Source organism: Chenopodium album, chromosome 1 (assembly GCF_948465745.1).
Source record: "Chenopodium album chromosome 1, dcCheAlbu1.1, whole genome shotgun sequence".
Lineage (NCBI taxonomy): Eukaryota > Viridiplantae > Streptophyta > Magnoliopsida > Caryophyllales > Amaranthaceae > Chenopodium > Chenopodium album.
The window spans coordinates 82803052-82814624 of record NC_137834.1 but is presented as its reverse complement, the minus strand read 5'-3'; the positions used below and the strand labels follow the sequence as shown (position 1 = coordinate 82814624).

Genomic DNA, 11573 nt, shown 5'->3' with positions numbered 1-11573 from the left:
AATTTCTCAATAATTAAATGTTCATTATCATACATTATGATGTTTATTCTTATAAAATACAGTATACTCCATATGTTTATTTTCATGCAGTATGATTTCACTTAAAACTTACAAAAATGTTGATGAATAAGTAACATTACTTGGGCCTTGGTCAAGCCTTCTCACTGCACCTCATCAACAAATAAGCCCAACTCCAAGAATGGCTCAAATCCAGCTAATTTAAAACGGTCCATAGCACATTAGGCTGCTCGCTCAAGTTTTGACATGTGCATCATTATCAACATTGCTGGTTTTGACTACAAGCCTCTACTTGACACAAGCCCTTTGACAGTTTACTAAACTTGTGTTTATGGGAGATCATTGATCCTAATTGAGATATATGATTCCGCCAATCCAATCATTTTGGCACTTTGTTAAATGGGTATGGTAGCATTTCTAAGAGTAGGCCAAGGACCTCGTGATTGTAAACTGTGGTGGTACTTCAAAATGATTCGAGCTTAGTTATACGGAGTACTTTAGAATACTTGTGGTGGCTGGTACTCACTTTGTCCCTATATGTTTCTCTCATTCGTAACTCCCATTACATGTATGTAATGAGTATAAATTTATAAATTATGACTACAATTTATCACTAATGCATACTTCCATATGAAATAATATAAATCTATTTTGTATTATGCAGCCTGCCTTCTTCTAAAAAATGCCTTAATTAAGAAAAGGTTGAAGTGGCATAATAATAGAGTTTAAAAAAACCCCAACAAAGTAGATTATGAAGCACTTGCTATTCTCTCCTCATCGCATAGATCCTTATCTTTCTTTCTTTGTATTGCTCTCCTTAAATGTAAACGAAGGCATTAGATTTGCATTTATCATAATTTGCACTAAAAAGGTTTTGCCATAAGTTGACTTGTGTGTTGGGAAATACTACACACTCCGTATGGCATAATATTTTGTGCCCACTTCAATGGCATGCATATTGCATACTGACTTTCTCGTGAAGCTTTAGCAAATGGTATGACAAGCTCTTTCATCAAATTTAAGTTTCACTTTCCTAATTCCAATACTACACAGTATACATGCAGCCGTCGATAAAGACTACACATACAATTATTGTATGTGGTCTCCTGTTATCTCATTTCTCCTTTTTTTCGGGAGTTTATAATTTTCTTGGCCTTAATGGAGTCATTAGTTTTTCTTAGTTTAATTGTTTGTTTTTGTTAGGGTTTATATGTGTGGCTGGGCTAATAAAAAGTAATCATCTAAATTCAGCAAAAATGATTCAAATTTACTCCTTTTGTCCTATTATAAAATGTCCGCTTATCATATTTTACGAATTTTGGTGTAAATGTTGAGCATTTATAATGGATAGCTACATCTCTTATAGTTTTGGGTTGCCACATCATTATTTTTCATACTACTTGCTTCAGGAGTAGTTTTACCAAGGCCGGTGAGCTACTAGCTCCAACTACTTAAAAATTGCAACCAAAGTTCTATTTACAAATTACAACTATTATAAATGCTTTTAATTTCCACTTTCCAATTGTACATGACTACAGTTGGTTCATTCATAAAGTACATCGTTCACTATGGTTAGTTTATTTTCTAATCACTAAAGTCCATTTCGTTCCAATCTAGCAACTAATCTGATTATCTGAATCTTCTGCTCCATAGTAGTATAGCAACGCACGAATTGGATTCCAATCAATTATTGTCATTAGATATAGTATACATACGAGTATATTACTTATCTGTTTTGAAGTACATAGTATTTGCAACTTTAAGGTATTATTTGTGTAACATAAATAATTTCAAAGTTGCAACTAATATATAACGGAGGAAATACAATAATTGCATAAATTAAATGATCTAACACACCTAGTTGAATAACACCAAAATCTTAACATACATAAAATAAAATAAACAAAATGCTGAAACTTCTCTATATATTAACCCTATGTTAAGTGTTCCATTATCCAAGACCAACAGTACAATAGTATTTCTCATGGCAGCCAATCTAATATCAACCCTTTCTCATGCTCCAAAAAATAAAACTCCATCTCCTAAAATTGCCAAATATATGCAAGAAGATGACATAACACAAGAATGTCAAGCCTTAATCTCAACCTTACCTAAAGAACAAGATTGGGTTCTAACCCATATTTACCAATACCAAGGGTTTTGGTATCCTGTTAGGCAACTTCAAGGTGTGCTTTCATGCCAACGCCACTTCCAAGCTCGTGACACCGATATCATCCTCACCACTAGCCCTAAATGCGGCACAACATGGCTCAAGGCCTTAGCATACGTTGTCGTAAACCGGAAAATCAACCTCCCTAGAGGAGATAACCACCCACTTCTCTCAAAAAACCCTCATGATTTAGTACCTTACTTAGAGCTTAAGCTTTATATTGATCACCAAGTCCCTAACCTAACAAAATTGCCCTCTCCTAGGCTGTTTTCTACACACTTACCCGTCGAATCACTACCATTATCCATCAAGGAAAAGGATTGCAAAGTTGTGTACCTAGCTAGGGACCCAAGGGATGCCTTCATCTCATTATGGCACTTTTCAAACAAGTTAAGGCCTCAAAATTGTGGTGATTTCCCACTAGAAGAGGCATTTGACATGTTTTGCAAAGGTGTTAGTTTTTGTGGACCTTTTAGTGATCATGTTTTGAGCTATTGGAAGTATAGCTTAGACAACCCTAACAAGGTTTTTTTCTTGAAATATGAAGAGCTAAAAGAACAACCTAAGTTGTATTTGAAAAAATTGGCTGAATTTTGGGGGTGTCCTTTTTCTTTAGAGGAGGAAAATAATGGGGTTGTTGAAGAAATACTTGGTTTGTGTAGCTTTGAAAATTTGAGCAATTTGGAGGTAAACAAGAATGGGAAATTGTCTTCAGGGGTGCATAATAAGGTCTTTTTTCGAAAGGGCGAAGTTGGTGATTGGGCTAATTACTTCACTCATGATATGATCGAGAAATTTGATGAATTTTTTGTAAGAAAATTTCATCAAGGTGGTTTAAGCCTTTAAATTATTTTGTATTTGTATTTGTATTTCTACGAGGAATCTATGCATGATTTCATAATTTTAAATAAGTAGATTATTATGTCATTCAATTATCAATACATAATTTCATAATTTTAAATAAGTAGATTATTATGTGGTGTTGTGGTTAGAGATGACCATGTATACATTGTTAGTAATAGTTTTAGCTAGCTGGCATTTAATACGTAACATATTTATAATTGTTTAATCATCATCTCCTTAATAATCTAAAGAGTTAAACCACAAAAAATAACAAAAGTGTTATAGTAATTATCATCCCACGAAAGCTCATACAACTAGATTACATTAACCCAACCACTTGGGCCTTGTTTAGCCTTCTCACTGCACCTCATCAACAAATAGGCCCAACTCCATATATGGCTCAAATCCAGCTAATTTTAAACAGTCCATAGCACCTAAGCTTAGTTGGTCGCTCAAGTTTTGACATGTACATCAACACGCGGGTTTTTGACTACTAACCTGAAACCTCTACACAAGCTCTTGTCAGTTTACGAAACTTGTGTTTACCTCTTACTTCCCTTTTTTTTTAACTCGCAACTCATTAAATAGATACAATTTTAAGCAAGAGATTAAGGGTCTATTCTCTTCAGCTTATTTACAGTTCATTAGAGTTTATTTCAGTTCAATTCTTCATTTTCTTCTCGCATAAAATATTCAGTTCAGCTTAGTTAAGTAAATCAGAACAGACCTTTAAGAGGTACATTGAAAAGAATAAAATTAAGTGTAATTAAAAAAAAAAAAATTATAGATTATGGGAGAAACACTGATCCTATAATCTAAATAGCATGGGAGATAGATAATTCCGTCAACTCCATAAATAATCTCCTTAACCCCATAATTTTGGCACATTGTAAAATGGGTATGGACGTATGGTACTATCACTACTATGGTAGCATTTCTAAGTGGTCGTAGACCTCGTGATAGTGAATTTTTGTGGTGGTACTTCAAATTCATACAGGTGTAGTTGTACACCGGGGGTGTGCATTTTAAGACCTGGACCGGAAAACCAACCGGGACCGGACCGTAGGATTTCGGGTCGGTCCTTAGAAATGAGCAATTCCGGGTTTCCGGTCCGGTTAAAACTCGGAATATTCCGGCCTGGACCGAAAACCCTGAATTTTTTTTTTTTTTTTTTTAATTTTTATTTTTAATTTCCTAAAAACCCTAAGATTCAATCAGACAATCAATCACGCCTCTTTCCTCTTCTCACTCTCTTTCCTCCTCTGCTCCACGCCTCCGTGGCTCCGCCCCCGATCTCAACCACGGCACCGCCCTCCTCTTCGACTTCCAACCTCCTTTTTGGTTATTTTTTTTGTTTAATTAAAATCAATTTAAACACTCCTCCGTTTAACCTGCATCTCCGATCACTCCAGCCGTCGCCGCCTCACGGCCCTCATCGGAAGTCTGTCCTGTTCGAAAGTCAGGTTTGTGTTTTTTTTTTTCCCGTTTTTGTTACTTGATAAATTGATAAGCAAATTTGGATGTAGTTGTGTGTATTTAATTTGTTTTCAGAGTATTACCATTCAATTGTTCAACAACGGATTCATATTCATGCAATGTAAGTTGCTTGCATCAGTTGCATATTCAATACTTTTAAAAAATGTTTTTGATTTTAATCTGTTTCTATTCTTATGATTCTGCTATAATTTTCGGATATGGGTTAAAAAAATAGCAGGGAAGATTAGCAGGTGTTGTTAAATGCAGGGAAAAAAAAGGATAATGTCGGTTCCAACCGTCCAAAACCGGAACATACCGTATTAAACAGGTCCAGACCGGGACCGGACCGACTGATTACGGTCCGGTCCCCGGTCCTTAAAAAATGCTTATTCCGGGTTTCGATCCCGGTCCGGTTTTGGACCGGTGCACAACCCTAGTTGTACTTTAAAATGCTTGTGGTCATTGGCTGATATCAAAGAGACCCTCTGGGAAAAACTCTTGGCGCATAGGCCCTATGTATTAAAAATGCAAATAAAATGACTTTTTGTAAATATTGGGAACCTGAAGGGGAAAAATATAATGACAAAAAGTACCACAATATGCATAATAATACATTAAAAATACTATTCAAACAACCTATATTTTAATAGTACATTATACATGTATAATAGTACACAAAAATGTACCACTGTACTAAAACAAGCGAGAAAATGTACCACAAAATCCCATATTGCCTTTCTATGTGCATGCCAAATATATAGGCCCTATGCGTCTAGATGCACTCTCTGTGTTTAATAGACTGATACCCGATCTCTTATTTAGTTGTAAGGTAGTTAGCCCAAACTAAGAATCCGTCCGCCCTTTTTTGTGTTTGTTGAGCCCATGAACAACCCACATGTGAGCATTATCTTGTCTCACACTTAACACTAAAGGGGGGAGTATAGTTGTTGTGGGTAAAAATACCCCGTACACGTGGACAAATCCCATAGTGACACGTGACCCAGTTATAGGGTGACACATGTCACCACGGGAAGATGCCACGTAACTCAGAGCCCTTAAGGACTCAGGCCCAAATCCCGAGAGATACCAATGAAAGCCGCAAAGCGGCGCCCCCAGAGTAGCACGTGGCATTCATTGATTGCGCAGCCAATCACGTCACGCAAATACAGGGTATAAACCCTAGAGAGGGGCACGAGTCCCACCTCTATAAATACCCCAATCATTTATGATGGGGGGGGATTAAGACATTTACAAACAACAGAGCATTAAATAGCTCCACCTTCTCTCTACTTTCTCTCTCTAGCCTTTTCCGTTCTGATCACTGACTTGATCGTCGGAGGCGAATATTCCGTTGATCGGAATATTCGTTGTTTTGCAGGTTGGACCGTCTCGTTGCCTGAAGAGCGTGACCAGTATCCTAGGAAATCCAAAAAACACCCGAAACATTTGGCGCCATCTGTGGGGATACTCGTACGTTATGGTGATAGACGGTCAGACACCTAATCCAGGCGAGGATGGACATGTAGAGGATTTAATCCCTACGATCCGTACTAGCGATCCTCTGATAGCCACATTTGAAGAAGTTGATGACCCTCATGTTACCGCTACCTCTCTTAAGGCCGCGCTTAACAAACTCAGAAAAGAAATTGAAAATGGAGCCTCTACCTCTAGGCAGCCGCCCAGGAGAGAGGAACAGAGGGCTCCAAAGAAGACACACAGCAAAGCAGTCCATGCAACGGACGCTGGAAACACTCCTTTCGAAGGCCGACTGGAAGGTCCCCGAGAGTACTGCGGACTAATTTCTTTGACTTGCTGGCGAAAACGCAGTCGGCTGGGGGGAGGGGTAGGCAGCCTCGAAGAGAGGAGCCTGAGCCGTCCAGACGATGGAAGGACGCAAGAGATTACCTTCGGCATAAGCAGCGGGAGCGTGCTGCCTACTCGGACACGGCCTCAACCCCAACTATGCCGGATGATTTTTCACATCATTCTCTTTCTCAGCATACCAACACGGCCATCTCCAGTGGAAGTCAGGCAGTCCGCACCCCAACTCCTATTCCAGTCTTCCATGCTCCAACTCCTATTCCAGCCCAATCACTGCAATATCAACCTCCTCAGGGGTTCAATGGCTTGATTCAGCCAAACCCCCAGGCATATGGACAATTTGGGCCATACGGGCAGGTGTACGGACAGGCTCCCTACCTGGCCGGACCGTCCGTGCAACCACAGCCCATCGATTGACAGATGCGCCTACTTACTCTGGGAGATAAGCCGCCCCCGTTTTCGCAAGATATCTTAAATGCCCCTCAGCCACCAAAGGTGAAGAGTGTGCTTGTGGGAGCCTATGATGGCACGAGCAACCCAGAAAAGCACATCACCTCGTACAGGAACCTGATGTACTTGCAAAGCGTAGATGACGCCACTTGGTGCAAATGTTTTCCGGCCACTCTGAAAGGTGTGGCGCAGGATTGGTTCAACATTTTATGTACGCGTGTTTTTGTATCTTCGTACTTCTTTTCACGCTTGAGCGATTTTATGTACGCGTGTTTTTGTATCTTCGTATTTTCGAGGGGGTATGCCCCTTTATTCGGCGTTTGCCTAGTCCATACTTTTGGTGGTTTGATTGACTTGGTAGAATTTATACCTTAGGTGGTATGACTTCTACCAAGTTAATCAAATCATAATAATGATTGCCCTTGGACTAGGTGGTACGCTGAATCAACACATTAATTGGCCGTTCAATTGGCTTTATGCGAGTTTGTCCGTTGAAACTATCGCTCGGACGCACTAAGAAAATTCCAAGTATGATCTCAACTTAAAATTTTCATGTTCGGCTGGCTGGAATGCCTAGGTATGCCCTTGCCCCATTATACGGGTTTCACAGGGTACCTTACCTTTTCCGTCCGCCTTAATTAAGGGAGGACGCATTCATGTGACTTGGGATCAAGCCGCCTATTCTTATTTTATTTAATTTACTTTGGTCCTGCGACCGAGTTGCTATGTTGCAAGCAACCTACTTGCAAATTTCACGCGGCCTATCCGTATAAGTTATGACTGTGCAAATAAGCATAAATTAAATGGAAAAATAATTATAACAATGTTTGACTTTTTCATTAATTTGTCAAAATTACATTGTCGTGGCCGTACGGCTTACATTGCTCGGTCAACAGTCCTAGCTGTATACACAACTTTTGGCTAAGTAATTAAACATAATACTTCTTCAGATTTTCAGTGTTCCATGTACGCGGGATGGGTCGGCCGTTCATGGCTTCAAGACGGTAAGTCCCATCTCGGACCTCTTCCCTGACTCGATACGACTCTTCCCAATTTGGGGTCAGCTTGCCATCCTCATTTGCTCGTCCCACAGCCTCCATCTTCCTTAGGACCAGATCTCCCAATTTTATCGGCCGCTTTGACACTCGGCGATTGTATGCCCTTGTCATCCGAAGACGATAGATTTCGTGTCTAAGCGTCGCGTTGCCCCTAGCTTCAGGAAGGAAGTCTAGGGCGATCTTCATGGCTTCCCAATTGGCCGCTTCATCATATAGCATCACCCTAAGGGTGGGCTCATACATTTTAATTGGAAGGACCGCCTCGGCACCATAGACTAAGAAGAAGGGAGTTTCTCCTGTGGAACTCTTGGCCGTGGTTCGTATGGACCACAGCACATTAACTAACTCGCCAGCCCATAAGCCGCCTGCTCTTTCAAGCTTGCACTTAATTCCATTGGAGATCAATTTGTTGTATGCCTCTACCTGACCATTTGCTTGTGGACGGCCGACTGAAGCAAAGCAATGAGCTATGCCTTGGTCTTCCAACCATTCTTTGAGTTGAGGCGTTTCGAACTGAGGTCCGTTGTCAAACACCATTGACTGAGGAACGCTAAAACGTGTAATGATACTCTTCCATATGAAAGCGGAAACATCCGTCCATTTGATGCCCCAAACGGCCTCTACCCATTTTGTGAAGTAGTCTATTGCTACAAACACATATCGCCTCTGGTCGGACTCTTGTGTGTACAGTCCTAAAATGTCCATCCCCCATTTGGCAAAGGGGAGCAGACTACTGATGGCCGAAAGACTGTTGGCGGGTCGGTGAATTAAAGTTGCGAACCTCTGGCACTTGTCACACTTCTTTACCATTTCCATTGTGTCCGACTTTAAGCTCGACCAGTAGTAACCCAGGCAGGCAGCCTTTTCAGCCAAAGCTCGTCCTCCAATGTGAGAACCGCACTGCCCCTGGTGAAGATCATCCAAGACATCATGCCCCCTCTCAGGAGTGATGCATTTCAGGTACGGCTTTACAAATGCCTTTTTGAACAACTCTCCTTGCTTAACTTCAAACCAGGCCGCTCTCTTTTTCATCAGCCAGCTCTCTTTGGGATCGGCCGGGAGTAATCCGTCCTTTAGGTAAGATATGATCCCGTCCATCCAAGTGGAGCTTCTATCAATGGCGTGTACTGGTTTAGCGTCAATACTCCTCTTTTCTTTCACTTCTCAAAACACTGACCTGGGAGTATCACGTGATGTTGTGGATGCTAACTTAGAGAGGGCGTCCGCCTGATGATTGGACGAACGAGGGACCTGCTGTAGAGTAAAATGATCTAGGCTCTTAGCCTCCTCTTTTACAATCTTCAAGTACTTTATCATGGCCGGCTCCCTCGCCTCGAAGTCTCCATTCACCTGGCCGACTACAAGTAGGGAGTCCGAGCATACATCAATTTTTGTCGCTCCTGCCGCCTTACACATTCTAAGGCCGACCAAGAGGGCTTCGTACTCGGCCTCATTATTAGAGGCTTGAAACTGGAATCTTAGAGCATACTCAAACTTATCTCTCTCAGGAGACTGACATATAACACCTGCTCCACAGCCAGTAGCTGTCGCACTACCATCCACGAACACTTTACAGATCTGGTCTCCGGCCGTCTGAAGATCCGGCCGAGTCATTTCTGCTAAAAAATCAGCAAAGGCTTGCCCCTTAATTGCTTTCCTTGGCTCAAATTCAATGTCGAAACCTCTCATTTCCAAGGCCTATTTAAGCATACGGCCGCTTGCCTCTAAAGTTGTAAATGGCTTCTTCAGAGGTTGGTCTGTGTAGACCACAATTGAATGTGCTAAGAAGTATGGCCGCAGCTTTTTCGATGCCATGTATAATGTCAAGCCAAATTTTTCAATAGGGGGATACCTTAGCTCGGCGTTATGAAGTACGTCGCTAATAAAGTAGACAGGGATCTGGCGGCCGTCCCGTTCAGCAAGTAGGACTACATTTAAGGAGTGTTCTGAAATGGCAAGATAGATAAATAGCTTCTCGCTCTTAAGTGGAATGACAAGCCGAGGCAATGTATGTAGATGGCCTTTTAACTGTACGAATGCTTCCTCGGCCTCCTCTGTCCACTCAAACATGACTTTCTTTTTTATGGTTTGAAAGAAATAGCGGCACTTATCCCCTGATCTTGACAAAAATCTACCAAGTGCGGCCAAACAGCCGGTCAATCTTTGGACTTCTTTAATTGTCCTTGGTGACTTCATGTCCATGACAGCTTGGATTTTTTCAGGGTTGGCCTCAATTCCACGTTGATCAATTAAAAATCCGAGAAATTTACCGGACTCGACACCAAAGACACATTTCTTTGGATTTAACATCATCTTATGCCGCCTGAGTTCGGTGAAAGTTTCTCGTAGATCCTTCAGATGGTCGGCCGGCTCTTTTGACTTGACAATCATGTCATCAATGTACGCCTCCATATTCCGGCCGAGCTGATCTCTGAAGACTGTATTAACAAGTCGTTGAAAGGTAGCTGGGGCATTTTTAAGGCCGAATGGCATAACTTTGTAACAATACAACCCCTGCTCAGTCACGAACGCTGTTTTCTCCTGGTCTTCTTCCCATAATGGAATTTGATGGAATCTGGAGTATGCGCCCATAAAACTCATCAGGGCATGCCCGACCGTCGAATCAACCAGGCGGTCGATTTTGGGCAGGGGAAAGCTATCCTTAGGGCATGCCTTGTTTAGATCGGTGTAATCCACACACATTCTCCAAGTTCCATTCGGCTTCTTCACAAGGACCACATTGGCCACCCATTCTGGGTAATAACATTGCCGAATGAAACCGGCGTCCAGAAGCTTCTTGACTTCTGCTGCGGCCGCCTGATTCCTCTCTTCTCCATGATTCATTTTCTTCTGGCGGACAGGTTTAACGGCCGGGTTTACAGCCAATTTATGCACGGCTAGGTTAGGACTTATACCTGGCATCTTGCCAACATCAAATGCAAATACATCTTTGAACTCTCTCAATAATTGAATTAACTCATCCCCAAGCACACCCACAGCTATAGTGCCTACACTAACCGTCCGACCTGGTTGATCGGGGTCAAGCACTATATCCTGGTGACTGCCGGCCGGCTGGGGTCGTAACTCTTCTGGCCGACTGACAATCATTAGCTGCTATGCTTGCTCTATCTTGGCCGTCTTACGCTTCTGGCCAACCTGGTGCTTTGGGAGTGAGGTTCCTTCTTCTCTTGGCTCGGACGACTTTGGTCCGCGCGCTGTGAGCTTAACCGCCAACTGATTATATTCCTTTGCCATCTTCTGACTTCCTTGGATTGTACCTATTTTCCCGTCCGTCCTCTCAAACTTTAGCAGCATTAGGTGAGGCACAATGACTGCTTTTGCTGCATTCAGTGTAGGACGGCCGAGTATGACATTATATCCAGTCAGTCTTTCACAACCAAGAAGCGGACAACCATGTCCCTTCCTTCCCCTTTTTGCCCAAATCGGACGGGTAAGGTGATGCAGACGGCTGGGACATGGTTGTCCGGATAGCCCAGCTGAACATGAAAATTTTAAGTTGAGATCATACTTGGAATTTTCTGAGTACGTCCGAGCGATAGTTTCAACGGACAAACTCGCATAAAGCCAATTGAACGGCCAATTAATGTGTTGATTCGGCGTACCACCTAGTCCAAGGGCAATCATTATTATGATTTGATTAACTTGGTAGAAGTCATACCACCTAAGGTATAAATTCTACCAAGTCAATCAAACCACCAAAAGTATGGACTAGGCGA

The 11573-nt window shown here is 41.8% G+C and overlaps 1 pseudogene; it reads left to right on the top strand.

Moving 5' to 3' along the window:
- Positions 1-2001: 2001 nt before the first annotated feature.
- LOC145636984 (cytosolic sulfotransferase 12 pseudogene) lies at positions 2002-3034 on the top strand (annotated as a pseudogene).
- The last annotated feature ends 8539 nt before the right edge of the window (positions 3035-11573 follow it).